Source organism: Tachypleus tridentatus, chromosome 3 (genome assembly GCF_004210375.1).
Source record: "Tachypleus tridentatus isolate NWPU-2018 chromosome 3, ASM421037v1, whole genome shotgun sequence".
Lineage (NCBI taxonomy): Eukaryota > Metazoa > Arthropoda > Merostomata > Xiphosura > Limulidae > Tachypleus > Tachypleus tridentatus.
In genome coordinates, this window is record NC_134827.1 from 948,461 (window position 1) to 976,327 (window position 27,867).

At 33.3% G+C, this 27,867-nt stretch overlaps 1 pseudogene across 1 annotated transcript; it reads left to right on the plus strand.

Annotated features, from left to right (window-relative positions):
* Nucleotides 1-7,413: 7,413 nt before the first annotated feature.
* LOC143247900 (solute carrier family 23 member 2-like) lies at nucleotides 7,414-26,492 on the plus strand (annotated as a pseudogene). The gene is made up of 13 exons (XR_013026740.1): nucleotides 7,414-7,745; nucleotides 8,193-8,381; nucleotides 10,101-10,154; nucleotides 10,487-10,591; nucleotides 11,135-11,292; nucleotides 14,791-14,941; nucleotides 15,821-16,002; nucleotides 20,118-20,238; nucleotides 21,147-21,288; nucleotides 21,816-22,069; nucleotides 23,649-23,921; nucleotides 25,858-25,953; nucleotides 26,299-26,492. The product of XR_013026740.1 is annotated as a solute carrier family 23 member 2-like (transcript).
* The last annotated feature ends 1,375 nt before the right edge of the window (nucleotides 26,493-27,867 follow it).

Consider the following 27,867-nt stretch of genomic DNA (forward strand, 5'->3'; position numbering starts at 1 on the left):
TGGTTATGAAAAGTGTCCTCTATTATGTCGTACTTCTATCAACGGCTTCTAGATTCCTTAAATACAATAATTATTTACTCCTAGGAAGATTTAGCCACGAAACTACAAGAACAACAAACACCCACCATTAGAGAAAATGTTTAAAATTTTGTAACTAGATTTTGCAATAATTGTAATGCTCCTTTACTCGGTATTAGTATATAGTTTTCAGAACATTATTTAACATTAGTTACACTCATTTTTAGTATCATGTATTACGTTTTACATTGCAAAAACTATCAAAATAATATATTAAAATGACTATTAAAATCTTAGATTTTTTACTGATCCAACTAATACGAGAGAAAAAAAGATTTGTAATATACACTTGTATTAAAATGTATTAATTATTAGATTTATAACGATATTGAACCAGTAGAATTTCATGCACTGTTCTAAATGGAATACCTTAAAGTGTAATATTGAATAACTACATTTGACAAGAGAGTGGTGGTAGGTTTCACATTTTATAGCACAAACCAACTGGGCTATCTGCGCCAAACATCAGGTAAAAAGTTAAAAGTAAAGCAAAATTATTAAAATTCTAAAAAAAATGAATCAAGTTAAAACAAAACAAAGATTAATTTGAATTAAAATTTAAACAGCGTGAAATCCAATTTTTATATATAGTGTACAGCAGTAAGAGAGAAATGGGAATGGAATGATGGGTCGAGAGATGTTTGGCAAATATAAAGATCGAAGTTTTGAAGCATATATTAAACACAGTTGCAAACGACGAAGGTGTAGAGGGGGTTCATGTGATGTGCAAACTCTGGACTGAAGAAGTGCAGAAATCCCTTGTGCAGAACCAAAACTTTAATTGTGAACAGGGTCCAACATTTTCATGGCAAACAGTTCTGAGAGAGAAAGGTTAAAATCCTTTGCTGTGGTCCACATCAGTAAATGATTGAAGGCAGTCTGTAGCTGCCGCTCAGTATCCCTCATATTTGACGACTGGCATGAGATGTGGAAGTCGTCGACAAAGATACTGTTTGCAATTGTAGGGAGTAGTTGTGCACTGATGCCATTAATCTTTATAATGAAAATTGTCATACTCAAGACACAGCTCTGAAGGACTCAAAGTACCTGTGGGAAAGAATAGGAAATTGTCGAACCCACACGGACCTGAAATCGCCGATGCATTGAGAAATGTCTAATAAAAATCAGTAAATCGACTCGCAACGTATACGAGTTTAGGTAACTACCTCCACGATGTATCATAAGCTTTATCAAGATCAAAAAATACAAAAACAAGATATCGTCGTTTGAGAAAGGTTCCCCTAATTGATGTTTCAAGTCGAATCAGATGGTCCATTGTGGAGCATTGTCTTTTGAACCCGCACTGAGTGAGTGAGAGGAACCAAAGAAGACAAGCATTAACCATTCTCTTTAATATCTCACAGAGACAGCTCGTCAAAGCAATTGGACGATTGAACAAAGAAATCTTGTGAACCTTCCCAGTTTAAGAAAAGGACGTACAATTGCATGGTGCCAAGCATCGGGAAAACATTCTCATGCAAGATACAGTTAAGATCAATGCTCTGAGAATCAGCAACTTCCTGGTCATGAGAGAACAAGATTAAAAGGGGGGCAGAGGTATACCGGCCACTAACCTTTAGAAATTTGTCCCATATGACTTTGGAACTGGTAGTAAAAGAAATGCTAGAGGTGTATTTACTCCAAGATTCTTTCTAGCTTTGACGCCTGACCTGCCGAACATGTGCACAAACATATTGAAATGCACTGCGGTTTACAAGTGTGGGATAGCTACGAAAGGTATCCCAAGCTCGTTTTTAAGTTTTACTTGTCATGTGACAGGCAGTATTTCACCAAGGAAGATGATATCGTGGGAAACGTGAAGAGGTTTTACGAGCACTCTGAGTAGCTGCCCGGATAATACAGTCCGTTGTTGCTGCTACACAGTCATCTATCGATAGCAGCATCAAGTTCTGAGAGAGTAGGTAAAGAAGGTCCGTTATCCCGGTCCAACTTCCATCGAGGCACGCTGATCGGATGGCATCAACCACTGCCAGTCTCTCTCAAATGATAGGAAAGTGATCACTGCCCCGTGGATTACTGTCGAATGTCCAAGAAAAGTAAATGAAAAGTGAACAGAAGCAAATAGAAAGGTCTGTAGCAGCAAAATACTGACTAGGTACATGAAAATAAATATAAGAGCCAGTACTAAAGAGAAAAGACAGTGGTCCAAGAGCATATGCTTTATAATACGACCCTTCTCATCAATACTAGCACCACCCCAAGGTGATTATGTTAAAATCCCCCAGTAGTAAAAAGGGAGATGGTTACTGCTCAATGAGGGCATGAAGGTCTCACTGATTATAGATCTCTTCAATAGACAGGTAGAGAGAAGAAGTAATGATGTTACGACCCAAAAAAAACACGGATCAACCAACAATACCATCCCACCATGCACTCGTCCATCACATGACCTGTCGTTTCTTTACAAGAGAAATTACTGAGGGATGACTGTATCAGCAAGTTTCAGAAACTTTTCTTATAATGAGAATGTAACCAGCCACGCTACAGAGTCGAACTGCGGTTATGAAAGTTGGCTCTGTCAGATTGTTTACTTGTTTGTATATTTGTTTAATTCGCATGATTACTAAAGTACGATTAGGCCTACAATTACCGAATCGAACTTTAGAATCTGGTTCAAGGAATACTTTTGGGTTAAAAAAGCAATAAAGAACGTCACATTCTGATCATTATATAATGTTACTACACAACCGAGCACGTAAATATCTGAAATATAATACTATCCTCTTCTGGGTCTGTTTGGCTTTGAATATTGACGTGTTCATTTATATATCGTTTTAATATAGAACAAAAGAGACAAATGTAAATTACCTTTTATTTATTTCTATTTGCTTTTAGTATTGACATTTTTACACGTTGCCAAACACTAACAAACACACACACACACACATATATATATTGAAAACATGTGGTGTCTGTCCGAGTATTCGTCTGTCTAATGTTTTAGTATTTTTAGATTACCTGTGAACTTTTGTTTCCCTCCCATCAGTATAATGTCAATGTGTCTCCGGATGCTGTCTGATATAATTATGGTTTTTACCATTTCAGTAATAACTTTGTAACCATCTGATGTTGTTGGTTTTTTTTAAATATACCTCAAATAATTAATATTCAGAGATAAAGGTGAAACACACTAATTGATATTCATGATTATTTTTTAAGTTTAAACCTTGAGAAGCTAGATAACGTATCAAAAAAAAGTATGTTGCCTGCGTAGTCGAAGTATCGAATTATTTTGATTTTTTGAATAAGCTTGGATTAGTTTCTGTAAACGTTAGTTTCATTTTATATCTTCACAAATCTTTTACTTTTTTTCTTAACAAATTTTCTATCGAAATTCAAGTTGGTTCAAATAATATTCATTCTTTTGTCTCACTGGTGTATGAAATCATGTGTTACCTCTAAAATAATATATCAATGATCAAATGCAGTAGATACAAGTCATGAATCTAGTAAGATATATATATCTGTATTGTGAATCATAAATCCAGTAAAAACAAAACATCTGCAAGTACAGGGCTGACTACGTTACATTGAAACGATTTAGAATAGTCAATATATAGATAAATTCGTGTTGAGATTGGTGTTAATCAGAAATAAGTTTTAACTTTTTTTAGATTTAAGTAGGCAGGTTGAAACTATTTAAAAACTGATCAAATTTGTAACAGCTCTTTTCGATGCAAAGTATTCATATACTCATATCATAAAAATGTGTTTAGATGAAAGATTTAGAATTTCCAAGGTGGAAATATCTGTTGGAAGTCATAAGGATCAGTTTTGAGCATCAGGACTATCTAGAAAAAGTCATGCAACAAGTCGTGCTCCAGCCATGTCCAGCAAAGTGCAATGTATTGCAACAGATCAGAATTCACAAACGATTATGTGGGAAAAAGTCATTCATGTATCTCAAACAACAATATGCAAAACATCAAAAAATGTTCTCCATCTCGAAACGAGCTCAAGAGAGTAGATGTTCACCAAAATAAGGTTTCCAGTTATATCTTCTGTTCAATCGTCACATACTTCAAAGAGCTGGAGAATGATACGGTGTTGTATGGTATTTCATGCAAGGATATGCGAGTTAAACTGTTGGTCGTACCTTCTATTGATTTTTGGGCTATCAAAGTGTTGAATCTGGTACTAGGATCCCGTCCTCTTCATACAGTAGATAAAGTGTAAATAACTAAAAGGCAATATAGTTGCATTATTTTGGATATAGCAGTCTTGAGGAAAAACCTTTTACAAATAATTTTAAACTGCAGGGTTACTGTCAAGGTGCAGATTCGTGGGATAGAGTATGACTGGACGTGGTGACGCTCGAAATTAGATTTAATATACTATTAGACATCTTTAGTATCGCATGTATGTCCAAATGTAAAATAATTTAATGAAAGCCTATGAATATCAATTGCAAAATGCAGTGTAATATTAGGTAATACTCAATAGCATGCAATGTAATAATTCTAACTTATCACAATTGAACCCAAAAGTACACGAAAGGTTTAAGTTCAGTTAGAAATGTACTGAATCATTCGTAGACATTTTTTAAATTCAAATTTTCGCATAACTGCTTCACTCACAAACATTTTTGTCTCCCTTTGTATTTCACTTTCTCAAGCATTCAGCCATGGAAAGGTTACCCATGCTTTAAAGTATGTAATGAACTAAGAAAATACGCTTTACCCACTATTATAGATTTTAAATTTCAGTTTCTCAAACTTTATGAAGATCAGTCTACTATAAACTTACTCACTCTATAAACAAAAACCATCCAAGTCGATAAAAAAAAGGTCAGTCCTCAGTAGACCATATAAAGTAGTGTAATTCGACGTAAATGAATGGTTTAATATGTGGTAACTTTCTAAAATCAGAGTGAATCTATTTAATGTTATTGATAAATTATTATTGTTTATAAGATATATATATAAATATATAAAAACATTTTTAGTTTCACATTAAACAGCAAAGTGTATTTGTTTAAACTTAAGCACTAACCTATACAATGGGCTATCTGTGCTCTACCGATCACGGCTATTGAAACTAGACTTCTAGTAGTACAATTCCACAGACACGGCGATTTGCCACCAGAAAAACTGATTTACAAAAGACACTTCTTTTACTTGTTTATTTTCAAGCTCAAAGCGACACAACGGACTAACTGGACTGTGCTCATGATGTGTATAGAATCCAGTTTGTTTTCTGTGTTATAAGTCTTCAAACTTACCTCTGAGCCAATGAAGAGACTGATCTTCATAAAATTTGAGAAACACAAATTTAAAATCTATAATTATTAGTAATAATGACAATAAAGTTATTTTAGCTTGTAGTGGAAGAACTAAACTTATTTTTTACACATGATGCAACTGTTTGTTTGTTTTGGAATTTCGCGCAGAGCTACTTGATGGCTATCTACTCAAGCCTGGAGGCGTTATAACGTGACGGTCAATCCCACTATTCGTTGGTAAAAGAGTAGCCCAAGAGTTGGCGGTGGGTGGTGATGACTAGCTGCCTTTCCTCTAGTCTTACACTGCTAAATTAGGGACGGCTAGCACAGATAGCCCTCGAGTAGCTTCGTGCGAAATTCCAAAACAAACAAACAAATCTTTCAATTTCACTCCTTTGCGACGTGTTCAGTCAAGCAGAACATATGAAAAGAGACTACGTGACTTGTATCGAAACCAACTGATACCAGGTGTGTTTTGTTTGAGTATGTGTGTTTATGCAGAAGACACTTTTATGTTAAGCGTTATTTTACATATTTTATAAAATATCTATTGCCACAGCAATTGCATTAAAATTTGACAGTTAAAACATTATGGAAGTTTCCTTTTGCCTCTACATCTATGAGTACATGATACCAGTATTAATTCCTGTTTAGTTAGATGTGTAAATGGACTGTTGTATTTTAAGAAGAGAAGTTGCTTTTTTTTTCCTCTTTATATTATCCAGCTTTGGCGAGTGAAGCAACGTATGGCTAAGCATAAAATTAATGTATAGGCGTTTTTCTCGCATGCGCACTGAACAAGTTAAGTCATACCTGTGCGATGAATATCTAATATTACGGTAAAACTTTATGTCTTTGGACGTATCTCTTCCTTAACGAGCTGACTGTTTCAGGTCAAATTTAGCATGTTAACTTAGTAGACTATATATAAACAAATTCTTGTTAAACGTTTCACATACTGAAAAATAAAAATATTCTGCTGAATAACCCATATATCGTTACTACAATAGCAATTGTAAATAAAACTCACACCACAACAAAATTCCATACGTCAAAGACTGTAAATGAAAGTTTGAGTGTTTTGACTTGTTTCTAAAAAAATAAAATAAAATATCCAGCTACAATGTTAAGATTTAAGATATTGCTACAATTTTCGTAAGAAGATATTGTCTGATACACACATTTTAACTTTTGGTTCATACTAGAATTAGATTAAGGATTTAAACTTGGATTAAACGCGTATTGAATAATTAAAATACTTTTAGAATAATTCCTACTTCTTGACGTAAAATATAGTTTTCCGTAGAAGAAAATTTAAAATTATTGTGTCAACCGTACCAAATCCGGACAGTAGAAATATTGACCACATCTTTACTGTAAAATGGGTTGCTTTGAAAAAGAACTGACGCAACTAGTTTTCCATTTCTGCGAATTTTCTCGTTTTGACTTCTACACTTCCTCACTTATCATTAATGACTTTTCTGTCTTGCACCGGATTTTTTGTACAATGAACGTTTTTGAAAATCCTGGTAGAAATTTTCCTTCTTCTTGGCAAATTTGTCCAAGTTTTCAAAGAAAAAAATAAGGCTATAAAGTGCAGTCTGCTTAAAACAACTTAAAACGTTTTGAAGGAAGACATTTTAACTATATTAGAAGAACTTCAAAAAGAAAATCTTCACCAAGGGCAGAGCTGGGCATTCAAACTGTCGTTAAAAAAATGTCAAATTCGTCATCCACTCAATTATCATAAATTTGTTTTCGTCTATTTGTGTCTCGAAGGGTAAATGTTTCCTTCTCATTCATATATGACCATTTAGTTATTCGCCCTTGTTATAGCTAGAATTTTATCATTGCATTATTTCGTACCTAACATGTGTGGTCATTTTCCCAGGTAGGCGTGTATATTTCTATACCTATACATGCAGTCGTAACATATGGTAATAAACACGTAGAGTAAAACGTGATTGTATCATTTTCTCTCGCTTCATATTCATTTCTCCAGTTTTTTGTAGGGAGGTATGAGTTTAACCAGTTCATTGCTGTCGTACTTGTTGTGGTTGTTATATTAAAAAAAACAAAGATCTGCTCAAAATAAATAATTTCTAAACGCTGGTCTATTTACCATAACAAATCGCCATGTTTGCTTTCACAAATAACCAAACACTGTTTTGTTTTGTTTTGTTTTCAATTAAGCACAAAGCTAAACAATAGGCTATGTCTGCTTTGCCATTCCTTGGTGTCGAAATATGGTTTCTAGCACTGTGAGTCTGCAGACATACCGCTTAGATACTGGAGAACCATAAACACTGACTTAAATGGTATGTTACATCTGATAAGTAGAACCGAAACAGAAAAAGCAGTTATCTGTGTTTGAATGTTCTATAACATTTCCAGAGAGCTACTACACTAAAAGGAAGAAAAGTATGTAAGTACGTTAGATACCAAAATCAAAATCATATAAAATTCAGTATATTTATCTTGATTCGACGAAGAATGTCAGTATTTTTTGGAGTGAATTTCTTTGATAAAGATGTCCTATCGAAAATAAAGAATGTTAGCTCAAAACTTTCAACATTTTTCTTAGCTTAATAATAAACATGCCAAGTAATCCTAATATATAGAGTACACATTTTTATCTTGTTCAGTTCGAAATTTCTTTCTTATCAGTGAGTTTTTGTTTTTTATCTCAGATATAGTTCAATTATCTTAGGAAGTTTTACCGAAAATTACAGATTTAAGAAATAAGTGTGTTTTTTTAAAATGCAGAATAACATTCCATCATGAGATTAATAGTTTCGTCACAGCCACTTAGATTAATAACTTCGTCACATTCTGTAACATAACATTAATTGCTTCCTCCATCTCGTTACAGCTCAAGAACACACTACATAAAACTCTCTTCTATGCGATTCAGTCAACAGGTAGGTGCACTAAGAGAGAAAGGTGGTATCACTTTTTGTGATCAGTATACCTCATCCAGATCTGTATCTGTTACATCTTGGAGTGACTTGTGAAATCGTTCGTCATCATGGCGCATGATAATCCAGATTTCGAGTGTCAGGTAAAATTATAATATTTTATTTATTTATATTTGGAAAATCACTAACACTAAACTACTACACAATACGTTTATTTGACGTAGTAAACGTGTTAACCAATACAATTACAGAAACCATCAGAGCTTTGTGCAGAATTATCATCTCACAGAATGTCTTTGAATTGTAGTTTCTTGGAAAAATGAACATCACAAAACCGCTAATAAATCAACATGTTTTAATCTCGATTAATTTGGCTGTGTATTTAATATCTTGAACCTAAGTTAGTCATTAATCTGAGCATTTCTAATGAAAATCATTATTCAGTATGAAAATACACAGTTATGAATGATTTATTTAATGGGAGGTATTGTTAGAACAAAACTTCGATCTAAAGGTAGAGAAGTAACGCCACAGTTTTAAAATCTTATGGTGATCGCAAAGAGGTTGAAATGTATTGAAAAATATGTGAGTTTCACGAAGGCCGGTATAAAATCCGTTATTATAATAATAATAATATTATAGTTTTTCAAATTACAATTTAACGTAGAAAAATTGTACTAGTCTTCCCTTAAATTTTCAGAGCAATTGTAGAAAAACGGCCTAACTGACCATCCTCCATAATATTATTTGGAAGAAGGAAAGATGTTTCTCACTAAACACTATGATTGATATATTTCTAAATAGTTTTAAGATATCCTGAAATGCAAATATACTTATATATATGTATGTGTGTAAGGAGAGAACTTGCCTAACTTGCTCTATAACCTCATTCTAATTTAAATTTTATATGTATATTTAAAAATTTTGAATATGAATGTATTTTTGTTTACGCATGTTCTGATGGTGTCTAAATGTGTCGAAATAGGTAATAACAAGTAATGTAAGAAAGTATCCTCAAAAATATGATAATTTAGGGTGATCATACTCATTACCACAAAATAAAATTATATATATTTCCCAGTAAGTATAAAGTACGTGAATTAACAAATTGGACATAATGAGTCGAAGTGGTTATGGCGGTCTGCTTTTCATCTGTGGGTCGTGAATTCGAATCCCCGTACCACAAAACACGCTCAACCTTTTAGCCGTCGGGGGCGTTATAAAATGACGGTCAATCCAATTATTTGCTGGTAAAAGAGCAGTCAAAATTTAGCAGTGAGTGATGATCACTATCTGCCTTCTCTCTGTTATTTCACTACTAAATTAAGGACAGCTAGCGTAGATAAAACTCTAGTAACTTTGCGCAAAATTCAAAAGAAACCAGATCAAGAAATCTGTGAAATAGATTTTCTGTGTTTAAAACAGTAGAACATGCTACGTATCTTAATGTGGTATTATTAGCTGATTGTGAGGGTTCAAGGAGATCACGTTTGCTTTTCTGGTGATTATCTTATTTTCAGGTTTCAATTCATCCTTCTCAGCTTATCCACTTTCTTACATTACTTGTTTAGCTACTTCAACACATTTTGAAACCATTAAAACGTGCGTCAACAAAAATACATTCAAATTCAGGATTTATAAATAAAAACAAATAAAATTTAAACTAAGAATAAAACGAACGGCTGTGAATTTATAAGTTTGTTTTAATATTTAATATTAATATGTTTATATGCATATATGTTATATATGTGTCTGTACACGTAGAATGAAACAAACCGCTGTGAATTTGTAGGTTCGTTTTAATACTGATATAAATATGTTTATATATGTATATATATTTATGTATGTGTCTCTATACTTAGAAAGAAATCAGCGACTTAGGAAACGAAACCCAGACAAAAGTTGATGAAATACAGGTAAGAATCAGTAAGTCCAAGTAAGAGACATTCTAACTAACCAGTTATATTTATTTTTAGTTTAATTTATAAGCATTTTATGCGTAAAAAACATAAATTAGGAAAAAAATGTAAAAAAATGAAATAATTGTTCATAAATGAATCCATCAATTTTCCATGTTCATTCCAAAACGCGACACCATTAGTTTGAGAGCTGAATAAAAAAAAAAACACCAAATAAACCTTAAAAAAATACATGTTTTTATTAAGCAAACGTAATACGTGTACATCTAAAAATACTTAAATCATTTAATTGTCTACCATTTGTCCATCTATTACCTTGCAACATATAGGCGTCTATTGCGGAAGTCACAGACGAAGATAGAGTCAGAGGTAACATCTTATACACTGTAGAGGAAGTTCCTCGTTGGAACCTGTGTATCCTACTTGGGATTCAGGTAAGAACGTAGTGATAAATGCTGTATTTTTTCCATTATTTATTATTACGAATGTATTAATCTCAATTAAAAGCACATGATATTTCAGAATAAAAGAAGTTGATTAAGACATTTTTAAGTGACATTAAAACTGTGTTTTACTTTGAGTCTAAAACTAAAATGTTTAAATTTACAGACCAGGAGACCAGGGATGTAATTACCCAAAAGTTGGCTAAATTAGTGACATGTCAGACATCTAAGACTGTGTGTTTTTCTCTTCTTAATCCCAAAATGTTTTGTTATGAAGAAAAACATATATTAGAAGCATCAGTGTTACACATTGTTGATATAAATGTTACACATTGATAATTTTGATGTTCAAATACCTTCGTAAAAATACATTTGTATTATTCAGTAAAGATAAGTTGGAGTTCCTCACTCATAAATCTTTCTAACGTTTGTGTATAATTTTAATTTCACTGTGTCGAAAAGTTCTTTCTTAAACTTTTTCTCTTGCTTAGATTATATTTTAAAAAGAATGAATTTACTTTTTAAAAATTACAGCAATATCTGACAATGTTCGGGTCGACTGTTGCATATCCTTACATAGTCACACCAAAGCTTTGCATCCAAGAATCCGATCCAGCTCGAGGCTACATAACATCAACAATATTTTTTGTGTCAGGCTTAGGGACCCTAATCCAGTCAACATTCGGTACAAGGTAAGAGTTCATAACATCTATCTAACTTGAATTGTCTTAGAAATGGGGAACATTTGGAATGTATTAAAACCGTAACATTCTGTAGTTGTCCTTATCCACAAGAAACAAGTGAAAACCATGTTACACATCGACAATAACGTACAGAATCGCGACGATACATGATCTACCATTTTTGTTTTGTTTCACTTATCTACTGCTTACGTAACTCCAAAACTAGTGATATCTCAATTTCATGGTTGTTTTGTCATCAACAATAATCATTTGGAATCGTTAGTGAAGTTTTAGAGTATGTGTTTATAAACGGATGCAATCCTAGAAAACTCCAGGTAATTAAATAATCAGTTATTTAATTGGTAGATTTCATGAACACTTATCATGAAATTTAAATTTGAAACCCTAATTCATTTCACAATTTCATATCTTTTTTTATGCGAACCATATAGATTTCCCCTTCATGATCAAGCACATTCTGTCATATTAACTATGCATTTATAACTTGACATATTTTCAAATATTTCGTCTTCTAACTTGCTTAGTTAAGCTAGCTATGACCTGATTCTTTGTTTCTTTGTTTGTAATTAAGTACAAATATACATAATGGTCTCTCTGTGCTCTGCTTACCACGGTTATCGAAATCCAGTTTCTAGCGGTGTGAGTCCGCAGACATACCACTGTGCCACTGCGGAGTCATGACGTGACTCACCAATGTATTTTAATATAAACTTTATGATATTTTCACAGTCTATTTTCAAAGTATACTAATGCAATTCTAATAATTTCATCATTGATTAGTTTAATGCATAAAGACTTGTTAATTATAATTTTTATTTTGGTATATCTCTGTATGTTATTGTTTGAACGTCTTTGTGGGTATCTATGTTCTGAGCTTTAATTTTCTATAACGCACTACGTATGTGTGTGACAGGGATTCGAACCCGCGACCCAAAGAATATGAGTCCAAATAAATGTAACGATCTGTTAAAAAAAATTACTGTAAACAACAGTGCATTGAAGTGAATTGAACTAACTAACACGATAATTCACCTTTCCATACATGTATTAATTAATATAATTTTCACCAGATTTTATATAAGAGGTAGCTGGGGACCTTGATGTGCCAGGTTACTGTTGGTGTTGCTGACTAGATTGTGCCTTCTTCAGAACAATAGGCATGAGTCGTAGTGTCACAGTCTAGAGTAGCATGCACAAAGAGAAAACTGTTATATGAATTCTTCCCAAGTGTCTAATGGGGCTGCTTAAGATCCTAAAATTGTGTTATTCTTTTGAATATAGCTTCTGTATCTAATGATTATGCAATGACTACTGGCATACTGTCAGATGTAAGATCATTCTACAAACTGGCTGCCTTTCTAATATAAGTATCAATGACTTCTCTGTCACAAGAATCACGTCTGACAACATACTTCTGACTCTCTGTTGATGGGTCATCGCTACTACAACTTCAACATTCCATCTTTACCAGTAGATGATGATAATACTGTCCTCATCATGCTCATCTGCATCAATCAGTTCCTGGCTGAGATGTTCTGCAACAGAACAGACCACTGGGATGTGACTGGCAGTGGTATGATTAGTGATGTGTCAGCCGAGATATGTGTGTGTGGCTGTTGGCAAGGGAACACACATTGCATTGTCATCAGCCTTACCATTTAGTATATGACTCACATTACCTCTAGCGTAAACTTTCTCTAACAGCCACTTCATACAATCATACCCAGCTATGATATGTCTGATAAACCCAATGAAGTTCATGAATGTACAAAAACCTCTGGACCTGACTATAATATCATGAAATGTGCTTCTATCGGGATAACATTTTACAATTATCAGTGCGTTCTACCAGAGTAGCCAATGGGATGTTATGATGGGTATTACATTATACGGTTTGGTATGGTTACGAACGAATTACATGATAGAGTAAATACAGGAGACATTTGTGGGTCCAAGGTCGATCATAGATAGAAAAATTGTTTCCGCTGTTCCAGAATCATAAAACCAAAGACGTATGAAAATACTCCAGAGTGTGTTAATAGTACTATCGACAGTGTCTAACGTGGCTGAAAGTCCAACTTTTCATAAGTTAGAGACTGAAACCTGTACATGGCAATGTGAAATATTCGACAATAAATCATCCAACATCTGCATTATATTCTATTGTTACAGATATTCGAAGGATAATCCTTGTATCTTTCTTTGTAGAAGTTACTGTTGCTATGATACCCAATACGAGCAAAATGTTGAGGTCATCAGTGGTTCTCATACTGTGGTCAATATTTTCAATCATATACTGAATGTAATCGCCTGCAGTGAAGTTAGGGGTGTCAGTGTTGTGAGTTACAACAGTACTCCATTTAAAGAACTGAACTTTGTGACTTAAGCTGCATGAACCACGTTCACTGAAGGACTCGAAGAGCGTCCTATAGACAAAGTGCTAGAATTTCTGCTCAGCCAGTCTCTGGTGCAGTGCAACTATTAAAACATGAGGTATAACTGCTTCAATTGTAGCCCGGTTAGTCTATTTCCTACAAAGAGCAGGTGCAGCAGAGTATGCAATGATTCCGGGAAGAAAGATGTGGTCTCATCTATGTATTACATCATACTGGAATCAGGGTGTGTATATAAATATTAGTCAATTGATATAAAGAATTCACATTATTAACTGTAGTCTACGCATCACCCTAGGTTATAGGGTAATTAACCTCTTTAATGAATGCCTTTACCTTTACGTGGATCTTGTAACTTTCTTTTCTTGAATGACTTTGAAGTTTGTTTGTCTTCTGCCAAAAACCTTGATTCAAACTCTGAAGTTAGTGCTGCAGAGTTTATGGTATATATCATTAGTTTTACGGAGGTTCTGGGCGAACTCTATTCGAGCCGTGACAAAACGACTTTCAATTATTCAGAAAATCCATCGTTCTAAAAGGAATTCATTTATATGAATATTTCCTCTCAGAATGTCTGTGTGGTGTCAAATAATTATAAACGAAAAGTAGGATGTATATATATGTTATTTGATGTAGTTCTTTAGCATAAAGCTATACAAAGCGCTATCTGTGTATTGCCCATCACATTTATTAGAACTAGGTATAAGTGTTGTATGCGTTAAACCGTTATTCTAAAACACGAAGGCGAGTGAAGACTATAAACTGCCTAGAATTTGAAAAGATGATTGTGTAGAAGGTTTTACGATAATATACATTTGCCTTTGCTTCTTTTGAATATGGCACTAAACTACAAAAGGGTAATCAACGTTTGCTGTCACTAATTTAGCAGTGAAAAACTAGAGGAAAGGCAGCTAGTCATCACCAACCACGGCCAACTATTGTGCTACTCTTTTACTAAAGTATGGGGGGAATTTACCGTTACTTTATGACAGCCAAAAGAGCTACACGCTTAAACCATACAGCGCAATTACGGACAAAGCTACTTTAATATTTAGACATGAAGAACTGACTTTATGTTGTTGTTTTTATGTAGACTTCCAATAATTCAAGGCTCGTCCTCCGTCTTTCTGGCTCCGATATTTGCTATTTTGAGTTTACCTCAGTGGAATTGTCCTAGTGAAGAAGAAATGTTGTCGGCGACAGAAGAAGAACTACAAGAAATCTGGCAACTCCGAATGAGAGAGGTGAGAAATTATATAAACATAGTTTATTAAAATAATCAATATTCTATTTAAACTGATGGTGTTAATATTAAGGTAACCACAGCTTCCTGATCAGAAAGTGAGGGCAAAGTTATGAATGACACTATAAAAATAGTTATATCCGTCTTATTCACCTGCGTTTGACCTTTCCATTTATTCTATACCATTGAATTAAGGCATGTTTGTTTGTAGTCGAGCACAAAGCTACACAATGGGCGATAGGGGCTCCGCCCTCCACGTGCATTGAAGCCTGGTTTCTAGCATTGTAACTTCGAAAACATACCTCTGTGCTGTAAGGGGACAATTGAGTTAACAAAACCAAATAATAAAACATACAGATTTTAAGAACAAAAGTTAATTGTTTAAAGGACTTAGCCCATGCTATGTTTTTTAAAATTTTTATATGAATGATATACCTACGATCGAATGAATCAAGTATAATTAGTTTTATTTCTAATACGTTTTTTACATAAAAATATATGTTTTTAAATTAATGTAATTCTTATCTGAAGTATCACTATTTACATTTAAACATGAGACAATCCATTCCACTAAAAGTGAATGTAGTATTAAATTATTCTGATGTTATCGCACTAGGCTATTATTATTAACATGTATAAATACATCTGGTACCACAACGATATGTACTTTTGTATTATTTTAAGAGAAATATTATAAGAAAACTATTATAGCAGTTTTCTTTTCAATAAAAAACATACGTATGTGAACCTACCAATTTTAATATGCAATAACTATGATCAGTACTTACAAAAATGAACTTTAAGTGGATAAATAGCAGACTTATTGCATATAAGTTCTCTCTTTGATGTTTATAACGTAGCTCCTAATATATTTCACTAGATACAAGGCGCTATCATTGTGGCATCCATCTTTGAAATAGTTATTGGACTCACAGGTGTTATTGGAGTCATGCTTCAGTGGTTAACACCTTTAGTTATCGTTCCTACCATATCTTTAATAGGACTTTCTCTTTTCGAAGAAGCAGCTTCTACAGCTAGTAAAAACTGGGGAATAGCTATTATGTAAGTCTTGTTCTGTAATGGTCTTATTGATGGTGATTTGTTATTATTATAGAAAAACTTGTGAGATTCAACTAAATCTTTAGCTGAAGAAATAAGAACCCTTCATGAGGTCGCTCACATACGACAGCTGAGAAATAAATAGTTCTACCATAAAACCAGCCCACACTTCATGTTGACAAACAGTATGAATTATTCGTTTCAGTGCAGCTTCCAAAGGAAAATACTTCTCCTTATAGTTAATGTAACTAGTTGAAAACCTGTAACACATCTCAGAACCTCAAAATATATCTATTAATTCTTAATACCATTAATAATTGACTGTATTGGTTAATCCTAGTACAGCCCCTAATTTTATAATGGGAAGATGACAAACGCAATAAAATAAGATAGTTTTGCCTTAACAATGGTTATCATTATGTGAAAAATTAATTGTTATGAATAGGTTTTCGTCAATCACTAGAAAACATCTTGAAAGTAAGTTCGATGTTCCAGAAGTGTTTTCAATTTATAAATAAAAAATATATTTTGGGATCAAACTGTCCTCCGATTTAGATATTTGCAGCTTTTAAGTCTGTGTTTGGAAAAGAGAACATTTTCAAAATAAAGTGCAACTGAATGCATATTATTCAGTAATTTAAAGGTTTCTACACTGTTGAGAAGAGGTTATAAAAGCCAACCATAAATTAAGACTAAATATTTGTTCTCGGAGTTAGGCTTAGAATTGATTTTTTTCTCACTAAATTTATGTATATCTTTTTTCTGTACAAAATACATATTTATCGTATTTCTACTTCGATGATTTTATTTTCTGTTTTTAATCCTTTTAATGAACTATGAGCTTGCAAAATATAAAATATTTTCTTTCTTTTACTTGATTTGTAGCCATTTCTAACTCCATAATATTTAAATTTCTTCTTATTTTAGTTATCACATTTATTTATTTTTTCTTTAAACAACACTAGTATTGTGTGTCAGGATGTATCAGGTATCGAATAAGTTTGACTTCAATAACGAAGATGAAGGCGGTTGATAAAACATAAAATATGTTATTTTACAAGATTTGGAGGTTTCCGAATAACTTATTCCATCTTCAGCGAAATTTGAAAATCGTGTTGCATAAATGATTATCACTAAACTTATAATAATATAACTGTTAGTTTACTTCGTTATTAAGAAAACCGAAATGGATGGATAAAACAATATATATATATGAGGGCTGTTCAAAAACTACGCGGACTGACGTCATAAAACAAAATGTACTTCATTTAGAAGTTACAGGTCTGGGACCCCTTCAAAGTACTCTCCTTCCCAACGCACACACTTATCCCAACGGTGTTTCCACTTGTTGAAACAGTCCTGGTACGCTTCTTTTCTAATGTCCTCCAGCTCCTTCGTCGCATTTGTCTTAATCTCAGGAATCGTCTCAAATCTTCTTCCTTTCAAGGGTCTTTTGAGTTTGGGGAACAAGAAAAAATCGCAAGGAGCAATGTCACGTGAGTAGGGAGGGTGGGGAAGAACAGTGATCGAGTGTTTGGCCAAAAACTCACGAGTCCTGAGGGCTGAATTTCGCAGCAACGCGGTGCATCTTCAATTTTTCGGTCAAAATCTCGTAACAAGATCCAACTGATATCCCACACTCTTCAGCAAGCTCCTGACAGTCAGACGTCGATTTGCCCGCATCAGAGTGTTGATTTTGTCGACGTGTAGGTCGTCCGGTGACGTGGAAGGACGTCCAGGACGCTCATCATCTTCAATGGACTGTCGACCATCCTTAAAACGTTCATGCCACTTGAAACATGCCGTACGCTTCATAGCAACATCACCGTAAGCCGTGTTAAGCATAGCAAAAGTTTCAGTCGCAGATTTTCCAAGTTTAACATAAAATTTCACAGCAAGTCGTTGCTCCTTTAGGTCATTCATTCTGAAATCCGCCAAACTAAAAAATCGCACTTCAATTAAAACCGCGTAGCTAATACACAAATGAAGATATCTGCAATCTGGAAATGGCGTCGTAATCAGCTGATCTGTGCAAACCTAGCGACACCAAGCGGATTCCTCTGTAACCAACTGGAGCCGCGCAATTCAAACAGTCCGCGTATTTTTTCAACAGACCTCGTATATATATTATACAACAGATGAGTTAACAGTGTGAATACTTCGAACAATTTTAGATCTAAATGTGAATCGTTAAGGGTCAGGTGAACTTTCTTTAATATAGAGATCAAGGTCTGAAAATCTTGTGGTGGTGACAGATATGACGTTGAATGAAATATTGTGACCTGTGGTTTCAGAATGTGGATGAATGGATGGATGTGTGAGTTTAAATAGTAGATGGTAGACACTGTTTGAAAGTCTAGATGTTCACATACATCTCGTTTTGCCAATGTACGTGACCTTACTGCAGTACATGCTTAATTTGAGTGTAAACATTTTTTTATTAAGGTAGAGAATTGTTTTGTTTTTAATTGATAGGAATTCCAAACCCAAAAAAGTAAAGGAGAGAATGAGGGGAAATGTACATTGTCTGGTGGCTGAAATTTGTTTATTGTAAATTGTAATCTTCGATTGTAAATCAGATTAATTTATTTGTATAAGATAAAATAAATAGAAGAAAGATTAAAATTATGTTCAACCATAATACGTTTTAAGAAGTTGAGGATAAAATTATTGACGTTGGCGTAGAGGGCGGTGAAAGTTCTTTCATGATAAATATATCTTAAAATATGCTTACTTTCTGATACCTAGGAAAGGTAAAAAATTATTTTCTTCAAGATCGAGTGTCAGTGTGATATGGAGATGTTGGGAATTAGGGTAAGAAAGAAACATAGCATAGTAAACGTGGCTTGATTATGAAGACAGGAAGAAAGTGTTATCAGTATAGTGTTTGTAAAAGACAGGTTTAAATTCACGTGGGCAGTTATCTAATCACTTGCGTTCATGATAGTACAAAACCTTATGGTTATTTTTGGATCCAGAAGGGATCCCATGGCATTCAATCAACCGGTTACAAATGACGTCATAAAATAGTAATTCGTTTAACTTTCTGCAGGGAACAGGATGCTCCAGGAATTGTTTAAGGGTCAAATCAGGATAATGTTTAATGTTTGTGAGAAAAAGTAGGTCTCCGATTAAATTTTAAGTTTCATCTAGGAATATTTAAATATTCAATATCAAAACTGGCCATAACATATTGATCAACAGAGAGGGATTTTAGCAAGGGATTTTAGGTAAAAGAATAAAAATAAATTTCTTCAAAGTGAGGGGTTTTAAGATGGAAACAATAAAAGTAGACAAGTTATAATTGCTAAAATAAGTAGCTTTAAACTTCAGAAGCCCTAGGATTTATACAGGTATCTAAACAGTTTTAAACAGAGGTACAATATCACAAAGACTAAAATCTAACAGCCGCTCAAAATCTCATTAGTAATCAGTCTATAAATCTGCTGATGTCTAAATAATGGAGAAATGCTGCTGTTTAAATACAATATAAACAAAACTAGATTACTTAAGGTCTACATATAACTCGGGTGATTTAAAATCATTAGCCCTTGAGAAAGAGGAAGGAAACTCTCAGTAACTTACTCGTTTCGCCTACAGAAAAGATGATTGTCTATGATATCATGAATGAAGTGACAAACGTTTTTAAACGTCGAAAAACATATTTAAAGACCAATAAGAATGATTATAAGTCCGCGTGCAATAAGAGTAAGGAAGTGATTTGTTTACTTGAATGACTTTCTTTGTCCCAACTAAAATTAACATAAACAAAATCTGGACATGAATTATACTTGATAAGAAGTAGCAATCTTATAGTACTGCCCTGTATCACCTTCACTAGAAGATGTAAGATTTACCTAAAGAAACTTTTATGGAAAGATATAAAGAAAGTAGGTTAAACATAAATTATATTATTAATAAATACTCATTTATTTAAGCCTTGCATCAGCAAAAACTTGGAAAATTATATTTGCCAAAGATAAGTTTTACATTAATTATTAGTGATATAGGCTAATAAGGAACAGGTTGTAACAAGTAACTTTGGTTATTTGATGATCAGTGCTATAGCAATAAGCATTTAGATACCAATTATTGTTTTGTTCTTGTTGAATTTTCAGAACAATTTTCCTTCTTGTGCTGTTCTCACAGTATCTCCGAAACATTAATATTCCCGGATGTAGCTGCAGTAAAGAAAATGGATGGAAGATCAAACAGTTCCCATTTTTCAAGCTTTTTCCAGTGGGTTTACATTTTAATCACGGTTCACGTATATTCCATTTTTCCATAAACATACACTAATACTTTAATTATAAATTTCTTTAGCTAAATATATAAAATCTCCAAATTAATGTCACAGCAACTTAAATCTTTTTGTTGCGATATTTGATCAAATCACGAATATTAAAATCAGGTTTGTGTTTTACAAGGTTTTCTCTCATACATTCTTGGAATCTTAAAATAGAAACCACAACAACTATATCACAAAACATGTGGTACAAAACGAGATTATGCATATTTGTATTTTTGTGGGTAATAAATATCACATCAGTATTTGGAACTACATATCCTTTAACATTATTATTATATACGGGCCAGCATGGCATGGTGCAGATGGAACTTGACACGGGTTTTGAGGGTCGCGGGTTTGATACCCCGGTCCACCAAACATTTTCGCCTTTCAATTTTGAAGTCCTTATAATGTCAAAATCAATCCAATTATTCCCTGATAAAAGAGTTTTCCAAGAGTTCGCTGTGGGTGGTGGTGACTAGTTGCCTTCTTTCTAATCTTTTATTGCTAAATTAGGGACAAACAGTGATGTGTTGTTTGGCGTGAAGATCGAAACAAACCAAATCAATAGTTATGTTCTACATATGTTTAACATTATATACACATTTACACTAAATTTTCGTTACTGATTGAATAAAAGTGGATGTCCACCTCATTCTAGAAATTACTTATTTGTTTTAAACATGACCCCTTTGTTTCTTGAGTGAGCATTATCTTTATGCTTATATATAAATCTAATTTCGCTCACAATACATTACAATTAATAATTTACTTGAACCAATTTTAATAAAGTAAAATGCATAACGTTTAGAGCATTCTTTGTAATGCCAAGGAAATATAACTCCAATATTTCTTCCAGGTGTTGCTTACCATAATTACAGCGTGGGTAGTTTGTGCCATACTAACTGCTACTGGTGCCCTAGGACCAACCAATGCAGCGAGAACTGATCTCACTGTACAGACTATGTACTCCAGTCCCTGGTTCAGGTTCCCTTATCCAGGTAATCGGTTGCAGAAACTGATTTTTTATCATTCTATATAAAGGAGTTTAAGTTTCTCTTTCCCAGTTAGTAGCTTATAAAATTATCTTTTGGTCGATTTTTTTTAATAAGAACCAAGTTATCTGTTCAGTAATAAAGAATCAAGTTTCATTATGAAGTTCATCAGACAACTTAAAACCCTTATAAACTTATACTATCTTGAATTATAAGTTAGACTAATTAAACGCAAAAATGTGAAAGATGTAGAAATGTTTTATGTTTTATTGTACATATACTTTGTTAAACTTGTTGATGTATATTTAACAATGTTACATTTGAGAAAAGGGAAGAGGAAATTTCTATAACAATTGACTCAAATTAACCATCACAAAAAACTCATGTATTGTACGTGTATGTTAGAACACGTCAACAAATATTCCATAAAGTGAATAAAATATGTTATGAAATTGAGAAAAATACTGATGAATGCTGAATGAAAACCAGGTTATGTTTGTGCCTTTTTGTATATCTTTAATTTTGTCTTTCAGGACAGTGGGGTTTACCAACAGTCAGTATTGGTGCAGTTTTTGGAATATTTGCAGGAATATTAGCGTCGATAGTAGAATCAGTGGGAGATTACTACGCATGCGCGCGACTAGCCTGTGCACCTCATCCTCCAACAAGCGCCATAAATCGTGGAATTTTTGCGGAAGGAATTTCCTGTATCATCTCGGGAATTTGGGGATCTGGAGGCGTACTGACTTCATATAGTGAAAATATTGGAGCAATCGGAGTAACAAAAGTATATCGAAGTTTCGTCTTTTAAAATAATTTTGGTTCACCTTTATTGGTATATTGTTCTCCTTTGTGAAATGAAAGAAATATTACCTAAACCGATACTTATTTACTTTTACAATGATTTTAAATACTATGGTTGCTTTCTTGGACATACTATATTAATCTGAGATGCACACACAACTCAAAAAAATGAAAGGAACAAGTACATATATCTCACTATATTTTTTCATAACTAAATTTATGTATGAAAAACGTATCCGCTCGTCTACAATTGTATTTTTAAGCTTTCGAATGAAGTGTGAATCAACTCAAACGAAACTCACTTCATTCAAGGAGAATACAATTCAAGGTACCCAATATAAGGCTGTTAGGTGAAACTATGCATTCCTCAATAATTCTCTAAACAATCATCAACATGGATCTTTTGCGACTCGTTTTGTCAGTGTGTACCTTTATCTTGTGTACACAAGCAGTCAGACTCCATCTGACAGAGAACGAGATGACCGGGTCTGTCCAGATGCTGGAGGATGGCCAGATCGAAAGTGGGGTGGCACAGCGCGTCGATGTGTCACCAAGCTTTATCAATCGACTTTGGAGAAGCTACCAGGAGAAGAACTCTTATGGCAGGAGACCAGGTCAATGCCGTTATGGCTTCAAAACAGGCAGTGAGGACCGCTATATCGTGACTACCGCTCTGCGAGACAGGTTAGATCAGACTCGATTACTGCTAAATGACCTTCAGCTTTCCACTGGAACCCTTGTATAGACCCAAGCAATTCGCAATCGTCTGCACGAAGGAAGCCTTAGAGCCAGATGGCCTGCAAGAGGCTTTTCCTGACAGAGTGACATCCTGCAGCCAGGTTGGAGTTTACTGGGCTGCACGTGGACTAGGAACTTCGTCAATGGGCCAATGTGCTGTAAACAGACGAGAGCAAGTTCACTGTGTCTCGTGATGATATACGTGCGAAAGTGAGGAGACGCTGAGGAGAGCGATTTTTTCCTGTAACTTTGTGAAACTTCCTTGACGAAAAAGGAATAGAGACTTTTGAGTAACCAGCCAGATCTTCAGATTTAAATCCGATTGGACATTGTTGGGATACGTTGTAGAGGCGTGTCAGTGAACGCCAGTACCTTCCTTAGAATGAACAGGAATTCTGACAAACACTGGTAGACAAGTGAGCTGCCATACCTCAAAATAACATCGATAGACTGATTTGAAATGTGCCATATCAGTTTCAGGAGTGTGGAAGTCACACTAGATATTGAATGTTTCAAACATTTCTTGAATAAACACATGTAAACTGTTTAAAGTATTGTTTCATTGGGGTTATCAGGTTTGATGTTATTGGTAATTTTTTTAAATAATTATTCCTTCATGTTTTACCGTTCATCACACATTAAAGAATGGATGCAGATGGAACTGAAATGAGGAAAATTACCTAAAAAAATATTATCACATTTGGAACTGAGATAAATTATACAAGAAAACGAACTTGTTCCTTTAATTTATGAGCACTTTACAAATAGTATAATCGTTAATACTTTAAAATGCTCGTAATTTTCTTACTTTTTCTAACAATCAGGTGGCTAGTCGACGGGTTATTCAGTGTGGGGCTATTACAATGATGTTATTTGCTGTTTTGGGAAGTTTGGAGCCTTCTTCAACACTATTCCTGTGCCCATTATTGGAGGAATCTTCTGTGTTACGTTTGCAATTGTAACGGGAGTTGGACTGTCTAATGTTCAATTTATCGACTTGCAGTCATCCAGGAATATTCTTATCCTTGGATTATCTTTATTTATGGGGATAACCATACCAAAATGGTTTAAGGGTCATCCAAATACTATTGATGTAGGTACGTACTATTTATTAATGTGATCGAAGTTTTATGAAAGAAGGGAGCATTATTTGTTTGGTTTGTTTTTAAGCTCAAATGTATGACGATCAGGGGAACCGAAATTCGATACCACTCGTATATTATGCTTGAAGTCAGGAAACTTGTAGAATTGTACCTGATATTTTAAATACTAATAAACCATCTTTTAAATAATACAGGTGGTTCAGAGCGCCATAAGAAATTAACAGTGATTTATCTAGCAAAATGAGGAAGAAGACATTGAGTCATAATTTAAAGGGAATTTTGAAATGAAAACAACAACGCTGTTGGTAAGAGGGAAAAATACTTCAAGAAAGAAACTTTACAGGAGAACTCTTTTATTTTATGCCTTTAAACAGTTCTTAATAAATTAGTTCTTTACGTCCTAACATAATTTAAATAAAAATGTTTTCCAACAAATATAAAATAATAGAAAAATAACTGTTATAAAAAAAAAAGAATTGAACAAAACAATTCACATTTCCCGAATATGATGTTACTTATTTGGAAATTTCTCAAAAGCACAAAACTTGAATAACATTTTTTTAGAAAAGAACGTGGTGTGGTTAACGCGTGTGTCGACTTACAAATCTGAAGGTCCAAGATTCTAGTTACAATATACATACGAACACATTGAGCAAGATGTGGTGGAGTTATAACTGTGACAGTCAAGTATTAATATTCGGCTAAGAAAAGCCGCACAGGCGGTGAGTGCTGTCAACTGTTTCTCCTCTTACCTATCAGAAATTTCAAATTAGAAAATGAATGTGGTCGAACCTTATGGTTCTCTAACCTGGTCAGTTCATGTATATTAAAATGTGTCATTCAAGTTGAAAATATTAATACTCACATTAGGAAAATCTTTTTCATTCTCTTACTCCATACACATACCGAAGTTTTAAAGTGTTAACACAAAGTATTATTAAAAAGAGAAATATTATAATTAAAATAGTATCCAGCATCTCATTTCTTCATGCAAGATATTTGTTCCAGAACACAATTATTCATTCACTAAAAAAATTCCCTGGGCCTTCGCGTAGAGATACGAAGTAATCTTCAGACATAACATAATTATTGGAAATATATATTGAAGTAAATCTATATAAGAAATTTGTTGAATTTAATAGAAATACGTATAATTTATAAACGTCATCACAGTTACTGCCAAGGCAAATGAACCAGTTTTAATATTAACCTTACAAAAATGTTTATATTAAAGGTTTTCTGATTATTAGAGAACCACTTTGCAAATTATTCTTTAAATAATAACAACAGGCAGATAAAGCTGAATGTATCTTGACATATTATTATAAAAATGACCTACTTATAAACTTTGGCATACCAGTTCAATGTACTTTTGAAACACAAGAGTCAGCGAGAATGATATACAGTTTCACATCTCAACGCTCCACCTGGAGTACTGAAGATTTACGTTGTGCCTGTGTGTGTGTGCTTTCTTGTAGCAAAGACACATCAAACTGTCTGCGGATTCCACCAATGGAAGTCGAACCCCTTATTTTACCGTTGTAAATCCGTAGACTTACCGCAGACTTCACGTTGTGTTTACTGGCAGTGAGATTTATGGTTCACCAGTTGTAACAAGATAAACACACATACAGACATTGATTAGTAACCATTTAATATTCGATTTTCAGAGTGTTTGATATTTATTTTGTTTTTATATCTATGACTGGTTTTTTATGATTATTATATGTTTTTGATCAAATAAAAGTTTATAACTTCTTTGTTTTTTATCTCATGAACTGCAGTCATGCTTTAAAGTGATGTAATATACTAAACTACAAAACAAACGTTTAGTACTTACTATCTTGTAGTAAGCACTATGTACGATGGTGGCCATAAATAAAAACAGGAAAAACGTGCACAACAAAAAATACAAATTTGTTTCGTTTAGGGAATGACGCAGCAAACCAACTCATCACAGTTCTCTTGAATACCAGTATGTTTATTGGTGGACTCATTGCGTTTGTTTTAGACAATTCCATACCAGGTAAGGAAACATTCCTTTGACAGTTTGTGAATAAACCGAACAAATTTCAACGTTGCAAGTAATTCCCTTAAAATATTATTTCATGTGTTTTTAAGTTACAAATATTCAACTATTCGGATTTTCCGAAGTAAAAATGTGATATATTATAATTTCATTGTTTGATTTCTTCGCGAAACATTTTGCAATATAAAATAATTTTTCTCAATGTCCCACACTTATTCACTATTTATTTTTCTAACATCATAACTTTGCTTTCGAGCAAATGAAATTAGGTTATAATACTACAATGTTATGTTTATTACAACTACTAGCAAACAATATTCCCTCTCAAAGTATTGATTTCAGGGACAGACGAAGAAAGAGGAGTTATCAGATGGAGAGAGCAAGGCCTTAAACATAATACGACTGAAGATGATCTGTTGACACTGTCGTCACCTTCAACCTATGACCTCCCGTTCGGCATGAATGTAATTAAAAGATACAAAATTTTAAGTACATTCCCATCAGTCAACATACGACCAGAATATTTTTCTTCGTAAAGTGAGACCATTATTTAAGAGATTTAAACCTAAAAATAATAATAATGATAACATTGATTCAGAAAAGTAACGACACTGTCGTCTTTAGTTTATTTGCAACAGGTAACATATAAGTTAGTATAAACGTATAATTAGTTTGATACGATAAGACTTGGTTATTTTAATACATTTTATATTAGAACGTTTACTAATGTTACTAGGAAATATTCATAAACTGAAATATTATAATCATGTTTCTTTTAATGCAGATCAAAATATAATCAGTATTCGAGGTCATTGTTCAACCCGCAGCGTGGTAGTTTTTGTCCCCTATTGTCCAGTTTAGGTGTATAATCACTTTAAACAAATACTTGACAAGATGTGTTGAAACCTTCGGCTGTTACAACTTGTACGAAAAATCGCTCTTGAACTACGACTGAAAATATTAAAGTTTAGAATTGTTAAAAATGTTACGTAATGACGTATTTAATAAAGACTTGAGATTCTGTCAATATCTTTCATCATCTAAATTTGTTATTCATAGAAAAAACTGTGAAACAAAACGTTATAATTTCCATCCTAGTAAAATATCTTCTTCCATATAAATACTACATTCATTGCGCTTTTGTTAGTACTACATTCGTAGTGTATGTTTCCTTATAGGTATTTTGATGTCCTGTATAAATCATATATCTACGCATATAACAACAAGTATTTGATTCGAATATTTAATTGTAAAGGAACAAATTAAAATTAACGTTTGCATATCAGTCAACTGATTCTTCAAAATGTTTGATTTGATTTTTTATATTTATTATCTACAAATCATACGAAATAAAAACCAAAATAACGTAAGAAAAAATGTGGGATTGAAAGTATTTCAAATTATTTGATATATACCTAGTTCTATAGCTAATATAGTTCCACAACATCTATAACAAAATCTAATGAATGATTTCCTGCTTCAAAGACACACTTTATACCTATTAGGATTCCGTAACAATGGGGTCGTTGTTAGTATTATCCCCATATAAAACTAGCTTTTAAAGTCAAACAACTAGTTAAAATGTTTTGGTTTAACAGTTGAAAATTGAAACAGTATGTCCTATATTTTGCTTGTTTTGTTTTTGCTTTATAATATCATTTTGAAATGTAGTGTGCTTTTGAACAATAGAATAAGTTTAAACATCAACCGATCTTCGTTATTCAGTGAAACTGATTTCACTTTTAAGGCGTATATTTGTCTTTTTGTTCCATTTAATAAACTACTTTAAATATGAAACGAAATTTACTATAATAAAGATGTTTTGTATTCAGTTAATGCATTTGAACGATCGTTTGAAAATGTTGAAATATTTTGAATATTTCGATTGAAAGAAGTAAATGTGTCACTGTT